Raw genomic sequence first — 16,801 nt, forward strand, 5'->3', positions numbered from 1 at the left:
CTTCTTTCCTCCCTGTCTGTGTTTTTGTCCTTCTCTCTCTATCTGAAAAATTGGCCCAGAGCCTTGAAGCCCAAGCAATGACATAAATAAATAAATAAATAAATAAATAAATAAATAAAGCTCCTGCCCAACCCAAGAAACTGTTCCTACCCATAGTGTTGCCCAAACTAATATTGTATCATTTAACTCGGGGCCCACCAGCCACCATACTAGAACCTTAAGGTCCAGCCTTGGTTCCCCTTCACACTTCCCATGAGAGTCACTTCCAATTCCTTCACATTCTACATGGTGCCTGGACACTCCCCTCCCTACCCCACTGGCCTCGCCCACCACAGTTGGCCATTACCATCTATCTGAACACCATGGCAGTGGCCTACTAACTACCCCAGCTTCCAATCTCAGGGGCTTATCCAAATCATTCCTCTGGGGAACCATCCAAGTGAAGATCTGCTCAGGCTGTTGCTCTGCTTAAAACCAGATGGGTGGGAGTCGGGCAGTAGCACAGCAGGTTTAGCGCAGGTGGCACAAAGCACAAGGACCAGCCTAAGGATCCCGTTTCGAGCCCCCAGCTCCCCACCTGGAAGGGGGTCGCTTCACTGGCGGTGAAGCAAGTCTGCAGGTGTCTTTCTCTCCCCCTCTCTGTCTTCCTCTCCTCTCTCCATTTCTCTCCGTCCTATCCAACAATGATGACATCAACAACAACAACAATAATAACTACAACAATAAAACAACAAGGGCAACAAAATTGAATAAAAAACAAACAAACAGATGGGTGTCCAATTCCAGCTACATGGTCAAATGAAAACTTAGCGCACTACCTCATAGGACAGCTTGCTTCTTCTTAATTGCCTTGGCCACTTCAGTGCGCTCTTCCTGTACTCCCCAGATATAGTCAGGGATCCACTGGGCCAGGCTGCTATTTGTGCCAAACACCCCTGTTTTGTGGATGTGAAGACTGGGTGCAAGAACCTAAACCCTTGGTATGTTCTTCTGTGTGTTCACCCTCTGCTTTCAACCTACCCCAGGGCTCCTCTCCTTTCTGAGACCCAGGCTCCCTCCAAGGAGCTTCCCTCCCACACCTAGCAAGATTGCAGTCACTGTACTGTGTTATCACTAGTTGCCCTCCCTGAGCACAGTCTGTTTATGTGGAGATAACCTTTATATTCTTATGCCCAATATAGTATCTAACATATAACAAGCGTGCAAGCATGAAGGGAATGAATCATGTGTTTCCCTCCCCCCACACACACACACATTCAAATACTGAGTTGGAAATGGAACTTTTAGGGTGGTAACTGAGCTCAGCTGAAGTTAGAAGGATGGGGCCCTAGTCCAGTAAGACTGGTGACCTTATACAAAGAGGAAGAGAAACCAGAGATCTCCGTGCACCCACACAAGAAAAGGTCACAGCTAGAAAGAAGTCATCAGCAGGCCAGGAGTAGGTATTACCAGAGGTTCACCCTGTGGGAACCTTGATCTTGGATTTGTGGCCTGAGCAACTATGAGGAAATACATACTCTGTTGTTTAAGCCTGAACAGACTCATACAAGAAGCATACATTAGATCCTGGAGTCTAACCTTGAAAAACACTAACCCACCAGTGAGTGGTCTGCCCCCTGCAAGCCCCCCCCCACCCCCAGATCAGCCTAGGGAAGCTTGTACCATGCCAGGTGAGGGAACCTGTGTCAGCTGTCATCAAATAACTACACAGCCTTTGCTCTGCCCTTGAGGGAAATATGATTTTTATTTGTCAGTTTGCTTTGCTACCAGGGTTTTCACTGGGGCTTTATACCTGCATGATTCCTCTGCTCCTAGTAGACTCTTTTTAGATAGAGGGTGGAGACAGAGAAAGAGAGAGCAGAGATAACCGCAGCACTGCTCCACGACTTTTGAAACTTTCCCTGTGCCAGTGTTTCTGTATAGTAGCTGGATTAAACCCTGGTCCTTGAAAATAGTAAAATGTATGCTCTACTGGGTAAGCTATCTTCTGGCCCCCAATATACAAATCATTTCATGGACTGAGGTATAAATACTCACAAACTCACAGCCATGTTCTTTTCCTTATATTAGGAACCATAATTTAACTTTTAAGCTGAACTTTTTATTTACTTCATGAGAGACAGAGAGCACTGCTCAGCTCAGGCATATGTGGTACCAGGGATAAAATTCGGGGTTTCATGCATGCAAGCTCTACACTCTGCCACTGAGCCATCTCCTGGTCACTAAACTTTCCTTTAAACCAAAAACGGTAAGAGGAGACCAAATAGTTATTTATTTTTTGCCTCCAGAGTTATTGCTGGGGCTCAGTGCCTGCACCATGAATCCACTGCTCCTGGAGGCTATTTTTCCCCCTTTTGTTGCCCTTATTGTAGCCTTGTTGTGGTTATTATTATTACTGTTGATGTCATTCATTGTTGGATAGGACTGAGAGAAATGGAGAGAGGAGGGGAAAACAGAGAGGAGGAGAGAAAGATAGACACCTACAGACCTGCTTCACCGCCTGTGAAGCGACCCCCCTGCAGGTGGGGAGCTGGGGGCTCAAATCCAGATTCTTATGCCGGTCCTTGCGCTTTGTGCCATGAGCGCTTAACCCTCTGCACTACTGCCCGACCCCCCAAATATTATTTTAAACTGCTTGATTCTGAGATTTATGAAGAAACTGTATATTGGCACCTAGACAAATGGTTCAGTGGGTAGAGCACAGGACTTGAATGCCTGAGATTTAGGACTCAGTCCTTGGTACAAGGCATGCCAGAGCTGCAGTGCTCTAGTCTCTTCTGTCTCTCATGAAGTAAATAAAAGATAAATGGTATAAGAGAGAGGACACTGACAACCCATCTGCCAAGCTCACACTTTAGGACTGAATATTTCACATTCTAATAGATCTTGGGAGGCAAGGGAGAAATGCAAGGGAGGTAATATCAAGTACACTATTGGTTTGGGAGTCCCTAAAGTCATTCCAGGTAGACCCTCTAAACAGGAACTTTGAGGCTGTGAGCTAGTGTAGTATAGGTGTGTGTAACCATACCAGCCAGTGGTGCCTAGAACATGGTAGGCTCAGGGGAGATATTTGTCAAATGACTAAGTCTGGAAACCCAGATTGCACTAGGTGAAACTCTCAGCAAGACCTGATATCCTGTAGAGTCCATGTTCTGCACATGCACTGGGCTCTGGGGAGGATGGGTGAGCCAGTGCTCCAGGCCCATGGATAGCCCAGTTTATCAGCTGGCCTGGCAGGCCTTGACTGACTTGTTATCTCCAAATACCACACAAATGCTCGTTGGAATTGTTTTTGGAGTCATTTAATCTATCATTGGTGATGTGTTCTCACATTACTGGAAAGTGCACGTAATAATTTTCCATTCTCACACTCACCCATAAAATCACCAGTCTACTCAGCTTTAACACCTGGGCATTGTGGGAATTTTGAATTCATTCCTAAGGAAAATTGAAGGAAGTGCAGACAAACATTGGGGACTGAGAAACAGAGCAGAATAAATCAATTTAAAATTAAACATGTTGGTTTTTACCTCACACTTTGGTATGTATCCTCCTTATATACAATATTGAAATTGTGGTTTATTCCCTAACCATGTTCTGAAAAGTCCCAGAGAAAGGAGAAAGGTTTGGGGGGAGTGTATCTATTTTCACAACCAGGGTTTCACTGCAGTTTGCACCTGCATGATTTCACTGTTCCTGGAAAGACATAAGGTGGGGGGATGTGTAGAGGGAGAGAAGGAGAGACATCAGAGCACCACACCACCACTCCTGAAACTTACTCTTGGCATGATGTTGCCATATGATGTCAAAGGGATTGCATCCAGGTCCTCAGTCATAGTAAAGTATGCACTCTTCTGCATCAGTGATCTCCTGGCCCCCTAATTTATTGATATGTATATAATCTTTTTTCTTTTAATTAATTAAAAGGAAAAAATTATTGATACATATATACATATATGTGTATAAGAGTATATATGTATATGCTCTTTTTTCTTTTAATTAATTAATTTAATTTTTGCCTCTAGAGTTATTGCTGAGGCTTGGTACCTGCACTATTAATCCACTGCTCCTGTGGCTATTTTTACAATTTTTTTGGGGGGGTGATAGGACAGAGAGAAGTTGAGAGGGGTGGAGGAGACAGAGAGAGGAGAAAAAGACAGACACCTGCAGACCTGCATTGCACTTTACACCATGTGCGCTTAACCCACTGAGCTACCACCCGGCCCTCTTTTGATTTACCAGAGCACCCTGGTCAGCTCTGGTTTGTAGTGGTGCTGGGGATTGAAATTGGGAGCTCAGAGATTCAGGCATGGAAGTAATTTGCATAACCAGTCTATTATCTCCACAGCCCTTTAGTATCTTAAGTTTTGCACCATATATACTGACATTTGTATTGCTAATAATCCATTCAAAGTAATTTTTAATTTTAAAATTGCATTTTAAAAATCACACTCTCATTTGCATCAATGATCTACTACAGTATAATAAATCACCTTAAATATTAGCAGCTTAAAAAAATAGATGGTCTGCCTTGCTGCCTGTGCTGTGGGCACTCTAAAGTGGGGTTAACTGGGAAGATGTGTTTTTCTTCCACTGGACCTGAGCCTTCAGTCACAGGGGAGGTTGGCCAGGGACCAGCTTGCCCTGGTGGCCTCAGGATCCATATATTGGGTTATAGTCACCCTTCACAGGCCCCTCACTATATCGGGAAATTGTGAGGAGCCTCACAAAGCACCCTGCATTCCTGATACCGTGGCCAATCTACAAAATCATAGTTTTGCCTGAAAGATCCCCACCCATTCCATTCCTTTGATCTAACTTCTTTCTACACTCAAGACCCTCCCTGCCTGCAGGGTAGTATTAATCCTACCAGTTAAAACCCTCACAACAGTTGCTAAGGAAGTTTCTACCTTCCCAGCCCTTTTGCCTTTCTCCGTCCCTTTCCTAGCCATTTCCATTTACGACTTGCCACTTCCAGGTCCGCCCTTTAAAAGCCTTGGCTCTCTGATCAATAAAGATTTGCATTACCTCTTCAACACATGTTTGGTTCCTGAGTCATATCCCTCGTGTCACTGAGTTAGTAGCAGCCCAGGCTGGCTCTGGTCGAGTTCTCTCCAACCCAGAGAGTATGTGCCAGGAAAGAGGCACCCCCAGCTAGCCCTACATCACTATATCCTGGGGCTTCCTCATAGGGCAACTGGGTCCCAAAGGGGGAAAAAGAAAGCTGTCAGGCCTGGGGGGTGGGGACTAGCCTCAAGATCATGCTACTATATTCAGTCACAAGATCATAGAGCCAGCCCAAGTCCAAAGTTTTGGAAATAGAATTCACCCATGGTGGTAGAAGTGACATTTATATTCTAAAGGGACCTGAATATAAGGATTGGAGGAAGTGTGGCCACCTGTGTAGAACAGCACTCTTCTCATCCAGGGATATGTCCCAAGATCTTCAGTGGATGCCTGAAACTCTAGCTAGTACCAAACCCAACATGCACTGTTATTTTTTTTGTTGTTTTTTTGTTGTTTTATGTGTGTGTGTGTGTGTGTGTGTGTGTGTGTGTGTGTGTGTGTGTGTATGTTTTTTTCCTTATACTTAGGATTTCCTTAACACAACTGGGCCTAGTTCATGCACAACTTTAGTGCTCTTGACCCTACATTTTCATTCAGAGAGAGAGAAAGAAAGATACTAGTACAGTGAAGCTTCTCCCAGTTGCTAAAGCACCTCCCAGGTGCTGGTTTGAACACAGGTGTCAGGCTTGGCAAGGCAGAAACTGTGCCCAGTAAGCTATCTCTTTGGCTCCTAAGTGTATAAAGAATATTTTATAATGATAATTAATCTAATTTAAAATATAAACATAATTTATAAATTAGAAATAGTAAGAGATTAACAGTTCTTCTTCTAGCGTTTGCCCTTCTTCCGTAGCCAGTCAACAGCATCAGGTTGAGCCTGATGTAAAGTTTCGAGACCTCCTTTGAATCTGGAGAGGTGGCAGTCGTTGACTATGTGGGTCATAGTCTGTCTGGAGCCGCAGGGGCAGTTCGGGTCATCTCTGGCTCCCCAGCGATGGAACATAGCGGCGCACTGGCCATGGCCTGTTCGATAGCGATTGAGGAGGGCCCAATCATAACGTGCTAGGTCAAAGCCTGGTTGACGCTTGCAGGGGTCTGTGATGAGGTGTTTGTTCTTTACCTCAGCTGACTGCCAGCTCTGTTTCCAAGAGACTGGAACAGAGAAGTTCAGTGTAGGCGTAGGGGACCAGATTGGGTGACGAGACGTCAAGCGTTGAAGGGTGGGCGAAGATATCCGCGTATATTGGCAGGTCCGGTCGAGCATAGACGTGGGAAATGAACTTAGATGATGCCGCATCCCGACGAATATCTGGTGGGGCGATGTTGCTAAGAACTGGCAACCATGGAACCGGGGTGGAACAGATGGTTCCAGAAATTATCCTCATGGAGGAATATAATTTGGAATCGACCAAGTGGACATGGGGGCTACGGAACCATACTGGGCACAGTATTCTGCAGTGGAATAGCATAATGCCAGAGATGATGATCATAGTGTGGAAGCGCTCGTGCCCCATGAGGAGCTGGCCAGTCTTGCAATGATGTTATTCCTCGCACCCACCTTTGCTACAGTTTTAATGAGATATTTGTGAAATGACAGAGTGCGATCGAGAGTAACGCCAAGATAGACTGGCTGGGCTTCATGCCGGATTCTCGTATCGCCAAGCTGCACATTAAGCTCATGCGAGGCCGAGGCATGGTGTAGATGGAAAGCAGATGATACCGTTTTTGCAGTGCTAGGGATTAACAGTAATAACTAATAGTAAAATATAATGACTATATTGGGTGTAAGAAAAGTCATGATGCATTTTTGCATAAAAGTAATATGAAAAATACATTGTGACTTTTCAATAATATATTCTAATAAAATTTATACATATGAATGTGTTATTTCTCTCTTTTCCTGCCTATGTCTATCTCAAAATATACTGTGTGTATATTTTCAGACCACAGATAACTGTAACCATGGCTAAGAAGACACCACTGTACCTTAAAATATTTGTATGCAGGAGAGGGGTTGGGCACTGGCACACCCTGTTCCATGTGCTAGGATCCAGGTTCAAGCCCCTGGTCCCTACCTGCAGGGGTGGGGTAGAGGGGTTTCATGAATGGTGAAGTAGAAGCAGTGCTGCAGGTGCCTGTCTTTCTCTCTCCCTCTCTATATCCCCATTCCCTTTCCATTTCCCTCTGTGCTATCAGAAATAATAAATATATATTTGTATTGCTAATAAATGGCTGAACACCATTTGTATGTATTCGCTTACACTTTAAGTGATGAAATAAGTTTGTGGAGTAATGGAATGAAGACTAGGCTTGAAGATGTCTAAATCATGACTCTACTTCCAACAAGCCTTGTGATTGGACAAGATATTTAACTCATTGTAGGCTGCTTCCTCTGGGTATAATGATTAATGATCTATAGCCAACATAATATCTCTGTCCGCACGTGTGTGTTATATATACAAAGCACAGCATTATAATAAGCACGCATACTGTTACAGAACATTTATGGCTCCAGTGATGTTTCCATACTGTCTAGCCTTAGCTGGCTGCTCAGTCCACTTTGAGCCTACAAGTAAAGTCCAAACTACAGCTACTACTCAGTCTTTAAGTTTGCTTATTAACTCTGCCTAGAGAACTGTATCACCCACACATTTGAAGTGTTAATGATTACTGAGCTTCAGAAAATGCTCTTCAAGTGATAACATTCTTCTGTTTGTTCCACCAAAATTTAGCCTGAACTAGAATCCTAACTGATGTCAGCTAACTGGAACATATTAATATTAACAAAGCTGTAAATATAAGGGGAAAAAAAGAACAAGTAACCAAAGGATAGTGCCCTTTTCTGGCAGCCTAAGCCAGATTCTGGAGCTGTTTTGTAATCCTCACTACTGAGAGGAGGAACCTGACTTGTCCTATCCCCTCTTGCCCTGTGGCCTCTCTTTTGCAAGTTAACAGCTGAGGCACATTGCAGGGAAATGTATTTTGACATGCACCTGCTTTTCCCATGTCAGTTCTCCCTACAACTGCTTAGCCCATCTGTTGTCGTCTCCAGCAGAGCAGAAACCACAACTTCAACTAACATAAAAGAGAGAAGTGTAAAAATGTAATGAAAATTATCTTAATCTGTGACAGGGCAATAAAATTGACAAGCCTTTTCCAAAGTGAGAGGAGACAGAGAGAGATGGGGGGGGAGAGGAAAACAGGTAAAAAAATTATGTATGAAAAATAGAGATCTGACTATATAGCTTTTCAATGACTTAGCAAGAACATAAAACATTATAAACTTCCTTTGAAAATATATATGACGGGGGCTGGGTAGTGGCGCAGCGGATTAAGCACACATGGTGTAAAGCGCAAGGACCCGAGTAAGGATCCCTGTTCGAGCCCTGGCTCCCCACCTGCAGAGGAGGTCACTTCACAAGCGGTGAAGAAGGTCTGTAGATGTCTCTCTGTCCCCCTCTCTGTCTTCCCCTCCTCTCTCGATTTCTCTCTGTCCTATCCAACAACAACAGCAATAACAACGATAACAACGATTGGCAACAAAAGGTAAAAAATAGCCTCCAGGAGCAGTGGATTCATAGTGCAGGCACTGAGCCTCAGCAATAACCTTGGAGGCAAAAAAAAAAGAAAGAAAGTTTATATGACTTGAAAATTCTTAGAAAAATACATCTTGCTACAACCAACTCAAGATAAAATAGGAAACCCAGAGATACCTGTAAACTTTCAGCAAATCAGATGAGCAATTAAAATGTTCCCATGGAGTGGCCTAGGAGATGGTACAGTGGGTAAAGTGATGGACTCTTAGGCAGGAGATCCTGAGTTTGATCCCTAGCAGCATGTGCCAGAATGATGTCTTAGTTCTCCCTCCCCTTCCTTCTCCTCTCTCTTATTAAGTAAAAACCTTTAAAATAAAAAACAAACAAAAAAAAATCTTTGATGGAATTGTGGGGTTTCTTATTACTATGGAAAAAGATTTTAAGAATGATTTCCTGGGCCAGACTATAACACACCCGGCACCTGGTTGAGTGTATGTTACCATGTGCAAGGACCCAGGTTCAAGTCCCCAGTCCCTACCTGCAGAGGGAAAGTTTCATCATCAGTGAAACAGTACTGCACATTGTCTGTCTGTCTGTCTGTCTGTCTCTCTGTCCCTCCCCTTCCCCTCTCAATTTTTCTGTCCTATCAAATTAAAAATTATATATATACTGGTCTGCAAGACAGTTTGTCTGAATAGTGTGAGTGCTCTGTCATTCATGTGACTCATGTTCAAACCTGGTCCCCACCACACTAAGGGACGTTTCAGTTCTGTGCTTTCTTTCCCTCTGTTCTTCTGACTCTTATATCTCTCTATTTAAAAATGTTGGCCTCTAGCAGTGAAGTCCAAACAATGATGAAAGAGAGGGGTGGGGGGGAAAGGAGGGGAAAAAAGAGATTACATAACAAAAATTCATAGCCTGGCTAGAAAAATTGCTTTCCCATTTTTTTTTTTTTAGTTTGACAAGACATACAAAAAATGAGAGGAAGGAAAGACAGAGTATAATAGAGACACAGATAGAAAGATACCTGCACCACTGCTTCACCTCTAATGAAGGTTCCCCCCCTGCAAGTAGAGACTGGGTGCTTGAACACGGTCCTTACACTTAGGAACATGAGCACTCAATGCCCAGAAACATCCTTATTCTGAAGTTGGAAGACAGCCCACCTGGTATGATGCCTCAAATGCCCTGTGTTGTGTTTGGTCTATTTCAAACCCAGGCATCACATGGAAGTGGTACCACAATACCAGGGGAAGTTCTACTGCTGTAACATCTCTCCCTCTGCCCCTCACTCAATAAAAAAGAGTGAAAAAGTCAACCCTGGAGGGGTTAAATCAGGTATGTGCAAGGCCCCAGTTCTGTAAAAAAGGAAAAGAGAATAATATAAGTCATTTTGAGAGGTAGATTATCAGCATGACTAATTAAAGGCAGAACTTCCCTTTTAGACACCCTACTTTCCTTACATACCCTAAGGCCCCTTTATCAAGAGTACCCCTGACATTCTCACAAACCGTGAACTATTTATTTCCTCCATCAGGCCTCACATCCACCTAAGTACAAAATCAAGCCATTGCTCCTTATAGTGTCTCTCAAATTCACAATTTTCAGCCTACCTCTATGAGGTTTGAACCAGACCATGTGCACATCATTGTCACTGGCTGGCCATCCAGTAATAGCACTTTTCTTCCACCTATCCCACCCAGTACATCTGTCACTCAGGCCCTCAACCCTAGGGAAAACTCACCCAGATTTTCTCTCAGATCCAGACCAGTGCATTTCATTTCACTGAAATTCAAAATCACTTCTTTAAGACAGGGTTGTCATAAATATAGAACTACCATACTACCCAGCCACCTGTGTTGGTTAAATACCCAAAGGGAATGAGTGTGATCACTCAAAGAGCTATCTGTACTTGCATGATCATTGCAACATTGTTCACAGCAGCCCGGTTACGCAACAACCTAGGCATCCATTGACAGGTAAATGGAAAAAAAATAGTAAGAGTATTATATACAAACACACATGCATGTCTTTCAAAAGAAGGGGCCTCTGCCACTAGCAACACCATAAAAGAATCTGTAGGACATGAGGCCCCGTGAAATAAACCAGACACAGGAGAAAAGAACTGCACAGCCTCACTTATAGGTAGAATCTTTAAAACAATTAACACATAGAAGCAGAGAATAGAACAGTGGTTAACAAGAGTGGAGAGGTGAGGGATTTCCACTATAAGGCCTTCCCTAAAGCTTGAATCTAGATTTCATTACACCCTCTATTTTCCTTTTATAATGCTTAGTGTTTCTGTATAAGTACCGCGCACTAACTGATTGCACCACTGGAGCTCCCAATGCTTAGTGTTTCTAAAGCACTCACGAGGTGTCTCAGTGTGCAAAGGACTGAGTCATCTACAGAGTAAGTTAAATAAAACCATAGTATCTATACTTGAGAAGCTCATCAACTTTTTCCCTGTTATGTATGTTAAGACAGACACCTTCAAGCTTGCTTCACTGCTCACTGAGCTTCCCTCCTGCAAGTGGTCAGTGGGGCTCAAACCCTAGTCCTTGTGCATGGTGATGTGTGTGCTCAACCAATGATTCACGGCCTGACCCCTCCCTGTAGCCTTTTTCTAAATATTTCTTTTTCAAAGAGAGAGAGAAAGAGGATAAGGAGCAGGAGGAGCAGGAGGAGGTGGAAGAGGAGGGGGAAAGCAGAGGAGGAGCAGGAGAAGCAGGAGGAGGGAGGGGAGGGGAGGGGAGGGGAGGGGAAGAGAGACCAATCTCTCTGGTATATGCACTGGCAGCAATCAAACCCTAGGCCCCATACTTGCAAGTCCTGTGCTCTACCTTCCTGGCAGCTCCCTTGTAAAACCTGCAGGGAGGAAGAAGTCAATGTCAAGAGGAGCCAGACCAATACTTGTAGAATCATATAAAAGGACAGTGTGATGGAACTATTTACAGTATTGTATGCATGATATCATTAAACAATTAGCCTGCAACTCCCATCTTCTGCACCCCAAAAAGAATTTTGATCCATAATCCCAGACAAGAAGAAATATTAGGAGAAGATGACAGAGGGCTTTTAACTCTAGTGCCATCAGGACCCAGAGAAAGAAGAGGAAAAAAGGAAAGATGTTCAGAAATGGTAATAGGTGTAGGTATGGCTTAAAAAGGAAGAAAAGGCAGGACCATAGGAAAAATGGGTAAATAGCCATTTATCAAGAGGCAGACAGGTAGTTACAGGAATAATAGTCAACCCACATCTATGACCTTGGGAGAACCTCTGTAGTTTCCAATGGAGGGAATGGGGACACAACTCTGGTGGTGGGAATGGTGTGGAATTGTATCCTTGTTATTTTGTAATTTTGTAAATAACAAAAAAGTTAAAAAAAAAACAGATCTAATAAATATTAAAGCGCTACCAAAAATTAGCATGACATTTTATTCCTTCAAACATTAAAAACATTTAAAGCTTTCTAGAAGATGTTGGAAATTTCCCTGTGGTAGATGGGTGGTAGCACACCTGGATAAGCACACATATTAATTACCCTGTGCAAGGACCAAGTTCAAGCCCCCACTCTCCACCTACAAGGGGTTTACTTCACAAGCAGTGAAGCAGATCTACAGGTGTTTATCTTTCTCTCTTCCTCTCTATCTCCCTTCCCCTCTCAATTTCTCTCTGTCCTATCAAATAAGAAAAACAATATTAGAAAGGAAAGGAATTTCCCTGTCATGTTAAATAAATATCCTTAGGTGGCCAGACACATACATTACAGTGTGCAAGGAACCAGGTTCAAGCCCCTGGTCCCCACCTGCAGGAGGAAAGTTTCATGAGTGGTAAAGCAGGGCTGCAGGTGTCTCTCTCTCTTCTCTCTCTCTCTTCTCTCTCTCTCTCTCTTTCTCTCTCTCTCTCTCATTCCCCCCTTACCCCTTTCTGTCTTTATCCAATAATAAATTAATAAAAATATTTTTTAAAAGATCCTTAGTAGAGGCATTTTAAAAAATCATTCCGGGGGCTGGCAAATAGCTCGCTGAGATAGTTCACTTGCTTTTCCATGTGTGCCAGGTTAGAGCATGGGTCCCCACAACATTTAAAGGAAGCTTCTGTGCTGTAGTTTCTCTCTCTCTCTCTCCCCCTCCCTCCCTCCTTCCTTCCCTTTTTCTCCATTCCCCCCTTCTCTGTCTCGAATCCCCCCACCAGTAAAGTCATGCAGATGACCAGAAATAAAATAAAATAAATCTGAATCTCCTTGTTGAAGGCACAACTGAATTTGTTGGGAATTTTGATAAGGTTGAATTTGGGACACATTGCCCATTTGCTGGAATAACTGTCCTGAAGTCATGGTTTTATCGAGAGAAAACTAGTGTGATTAGAATTCTATGGAGTGACTGGAAAGTTGACCTTCAAAACTATCAAAATATCAGAAAATATCAAAGCAAAACAGACATTATTTTGACTGAGATGTCTTCAGTGCTCTCTGAATGAGGTAGGCTAAACCCAGGTGATAGACAACCAATACATTTGGAAATGTAAATATGCATGAGCTGGGAACTCCCCAAGTTGCTCATAAAGGGCACTGACACTCCCTTAGGTCTGCTTGGCCTGGGACACTGGAAGAACCCTTCACCTTAGATGTACTGAAAAAACACAAAACTTTTTCCAGTAAGTAGAACAATACTGATACCCTTGCTTAGAAAAAGTAGTAAAAATAAGATGAGGACAGTTGGTGAGAACAGGAAGAGGAAGAGAGGGAGAAGGTGAAGACGGAAGGAGTAAAGGAACACTAATAAAAACAATAAGAGTCAATAAGAAAAAAAGGGATGGAGAACAATGATGAACCAGGCCAAGAATGGAGTAGGAGAGAGGAAATGGAAATAAAGAGGCCGGGAAGGAAAAGCAACAGTGCAATGAGAAGGACCTGAGATATTTAAAGATGTTCTTTTTGGAGGTCATGCCCTGATTTTCACTGTGAACTAAAGACTCAGGAAACAAACCTTCCTGTGTGTGGCATGTATGATTCTCATGCTCCTCATATGACAAGAAAAGAGAAGGGGGCCATCCTGAAGGCTAAACTCTTCCTGGCTTAGATAAATGTCTCTTACATTGGAAATGGGGAATAAGAGAGAACTGTTTATCCTCCCAAAATTCAAGTCATGCAGAGGACCCTGTATAAAAAACAAACAAAACAAAACAAAACAAAAAAAAAACAGTGCTTGTTTTTGAATAACATCAAATACCATTTAATGTAAAAGTATACAGTCTATCATTGCAAAGTTTTTGCTTAATTCTGGAGAGGTTGTGAGGTCAAAGGAACCCTCCTGCACTGGTGGTGGGAATGTCAATTGGTCCTACCTCTGTGGAGAACAGTCTGGAGCACTCTCAGAAGGACAGAAATGGACCTACCCTATGATCCTGCAATTCCTCTCCTGGGGATATATCCTAAGGAACCCAACACACCCATCCAACAAGATCTGTGTACACATATGTTCTTAGCAGCATACTTTGTAATAGTCAAAACCTGGAAGCAACCCAGGTGTCCAACAACAGATGAGTGACTGAGCAAGTTGTGGTATATATACACAATGGAATACTACTCAGCTATTAAAAATGGTGACTTCACCATTTTCAGCCGATCTTGGATGGACCTTGAAAAATCCATGTTAAGTGAAATAAGTCAGAAACAGAAGGATGAATATGGATGATCTCACTCTCAGGCAGAAGTTGAAAAACAAGATCAGAAGAGAAAACACAAGTAGAACCTGAACTGGAATTGGTGTGTTGCACCAAAGTAAAAGACTCTGGGGCGGGTGGGTGGGGAGAATACAGGTCCAAGAAGGATGACAGAGGACCTAGTAGGGGTTGTATTGTTATATGGAAAACTGGGAAATGTTATGCATATACAAACTATTGTATTTACTGTAGAGTGTAAAACGTTAATTCCCCAATAAAGAAATAATAAAAAAATAAGTTTTTGTTTTTATGTTTAGGCCTATGATTTATTTGAAGTTAAGTTTTGCATCTAGTGCTTAGACATGGGCAACTTTGCTTTTTCTATCTTTTTTTTCCTCATTTACCTATGGATATTCAATTATTCTAGCTCTATTTTTTAATATCAGTTTTCTTTATTATTATTATCTTTATTTATTGGATAGTGACAGTGAGAAATAGAGGAAGAGGGAGCTAGAGGGAGAGAAACAGAGAGGCATCTGTAGCACTGCTTTACCACTCGCAAAGCTTTCCCCCTGCAGGTGGGAACTGGGGGCTTGAACCAGAGTCCTTGTGCATTGTAACATGTGCGCTCAAACAGGTGCACCACTACCGAGTCAATACCAGTCTTTTTACACACTGAATTTCCTTGGTTGGTGGTTTTGTTAGAAGTCAATTAGCTGCATATAAGTGTGGGTTTATTTCTGTACTTTCTATTCTCTTCCATGTGTGTGCATATCCCTCATCTATAATGACTGTATGATTTGTGTTGCTTCAGAGAAAGTTTTAAAAACAATCATTGTGGGATCAGGTGGTGGTGCACCTGGTTGAGCATACATGTTCTAGTGTGCAAGGACCCAGGTTCAAGCACCCAGTCCCCACCTGTAGGGGGAAAGCTTTGTGAGTGGTGAAGCAGGTCTGCAGGTGCATCTCTTTCTCTCTATCTACCCTACCCTCTTGGTTTCTGACTGTCTCTATCCAATGAAGATAATACAAATTTTTAGAAAAACCAATCAGTGTGACTTCAACATTATTCTTCTTCAAAATTATTTTGGTCATGCCAAGTACTTTGGTTTTCCATGTATCTTTCAGTATCAATATGACAGTTTTCCCCCAAAATGCTGAAACTTTAATTGAGACCCTATTAATCTACAGATAAATTTTGGGGGTAGGGAGAACTGACATCTTAATAATATTCAGTCTTCTAATCCATAGGTATAGCCATTCTCTCTTGTCTGTCTCTCTCTCTCTCTCTCTCTCCCTCCCTACCTCCCTCCCTCCAGGACTATTTAGATTTCTTTCAGATTGTGTAGGGTTTCTTTTCTGCTAAGGTTTTAACAGGGGCTTCATGTCTGCACAATTTCACCATCTGGCTGAAGAAAGCGAAACCATTCAGGAAGCTTCCCCTTTGCATAATACTTCCATGTTGTGGGTGGTAGCTCAAACCTAGGTCCTCACACATGATGGTGTGTCTATCAAGCAAGAGATTTCCCTCCTTTCCTTTAGGCTTTGCACTTATTTTATTAACGTTATTCCTATTTTATGCTTTTGACATCATTAGAAATGATACACTTTTTATTTCAATTTGCAAATGTTCATAGAAATGCAATTGATATCCTTGTAGTCTATTAACTTGATAGACTTGCATATCAGTTCTAATTGTTTCTTTCAAAGAAGTCTTTGAGATTTTTAGTGTAGATGCTCGCATTACTTGCAACAAGGAGCTTTTATTTCTTCAGTTCTCTGCTTTTTAAATTTGGCATTCCTTTCAGGGAGTCCAGAGAAAGGAACATGCCTGCAGCTAGTGAGAAGAATGAGATTCCATTTCATATTTACATGCTTTCAAGCACACATTAAACTGCTGCTTATATTACATGGGTCTACTTAAGCATTTTTCTGTGAAACTGTGTCTGCCGTTTGTACTCTGTAGCTGTCTCCCACTTCAGACTATTCAGTCCTAAGCTGTTCAAGCTGTCTAAGTGTTCAAACTCCAATGTTCCCTTTGGATGAAATATTTCCTCTTGTGGGTCACTTTTTGAAACCGATTAAAAAATGGGATGCTTTGTGGTTAGACACAAGGCAAATGCCGTGGGGCAAAGGGAAATTAGAGCAAGACTATTGATTAAAGATTTAAGATCAAGAAATTTAAAAATGCAAAGAGCAGAGAAAAAAATTACAGAAGCAAATGTTTAGCAGAGTTAGGAAGCTGCAAGTTTATTAAAGGAAACAGGATATGTGACCTTGAGAACTTCCCAAGATTCCCAGACTAGGAGCATATGTTAGTTTGAGGTTGGGGAAGAGAGGAAAGAGAAAATGCAAGATGTGAAATGGAAGAATGCCTGTTCTTTGAGGCTTGCCCAGTCAATGTGGGGTGGCACCAACTCTGTTCCACAGACTGCTTCTTGACTGCTGGGGACAGAATACAGCACATGGAAGACAAGCAGAAAAGGGGAGAAGAAATCCTGCAGTGTAAAAAATGATAGGCAAAAAAGAAA

At 42.5% G+C, this 16,801-nt stretch overlaps 1 protein-coding gene and 1 long non-coding RNA gene across 2 annotated transcripts in view; one reads left to right on the top strand and one right to left on the bottom strand.

Moving 5' to 3' along the window:
• FAM107B (family with sequence similarity 107 member B) overlaps window positions 1–16,801 on the bottom strand; it is a 215,851-nt gene that overhangs the window by 79,832 nt on the left and 119,218 nt on the right. The gene's annotated exons all lie outside the window — the stretch shown is intronic.
• LOC132538932 (uncharacterized) overlaps window positions 1–16,801 on the top strand; it is a 59,147-nt gene that overhangs the window by 1,234 nt on the left and 41,112 nt on the right. The window lies entirely within an intron of this gene.

The sequence above is a fragment of the Erinaceus europaeus genome, chromosome 6, assembly GCF_950295315.1.
Source record: "Erinaceus europaeus chromosome 6, mEriEur2.1, whole genome shotgun sequence".
NCBI lineage: Eukaryota > Metazoa > Chordata > Mammalia > Eulipotyphla > Erinaceidae > Erinaceus > Erinaceus europaeus.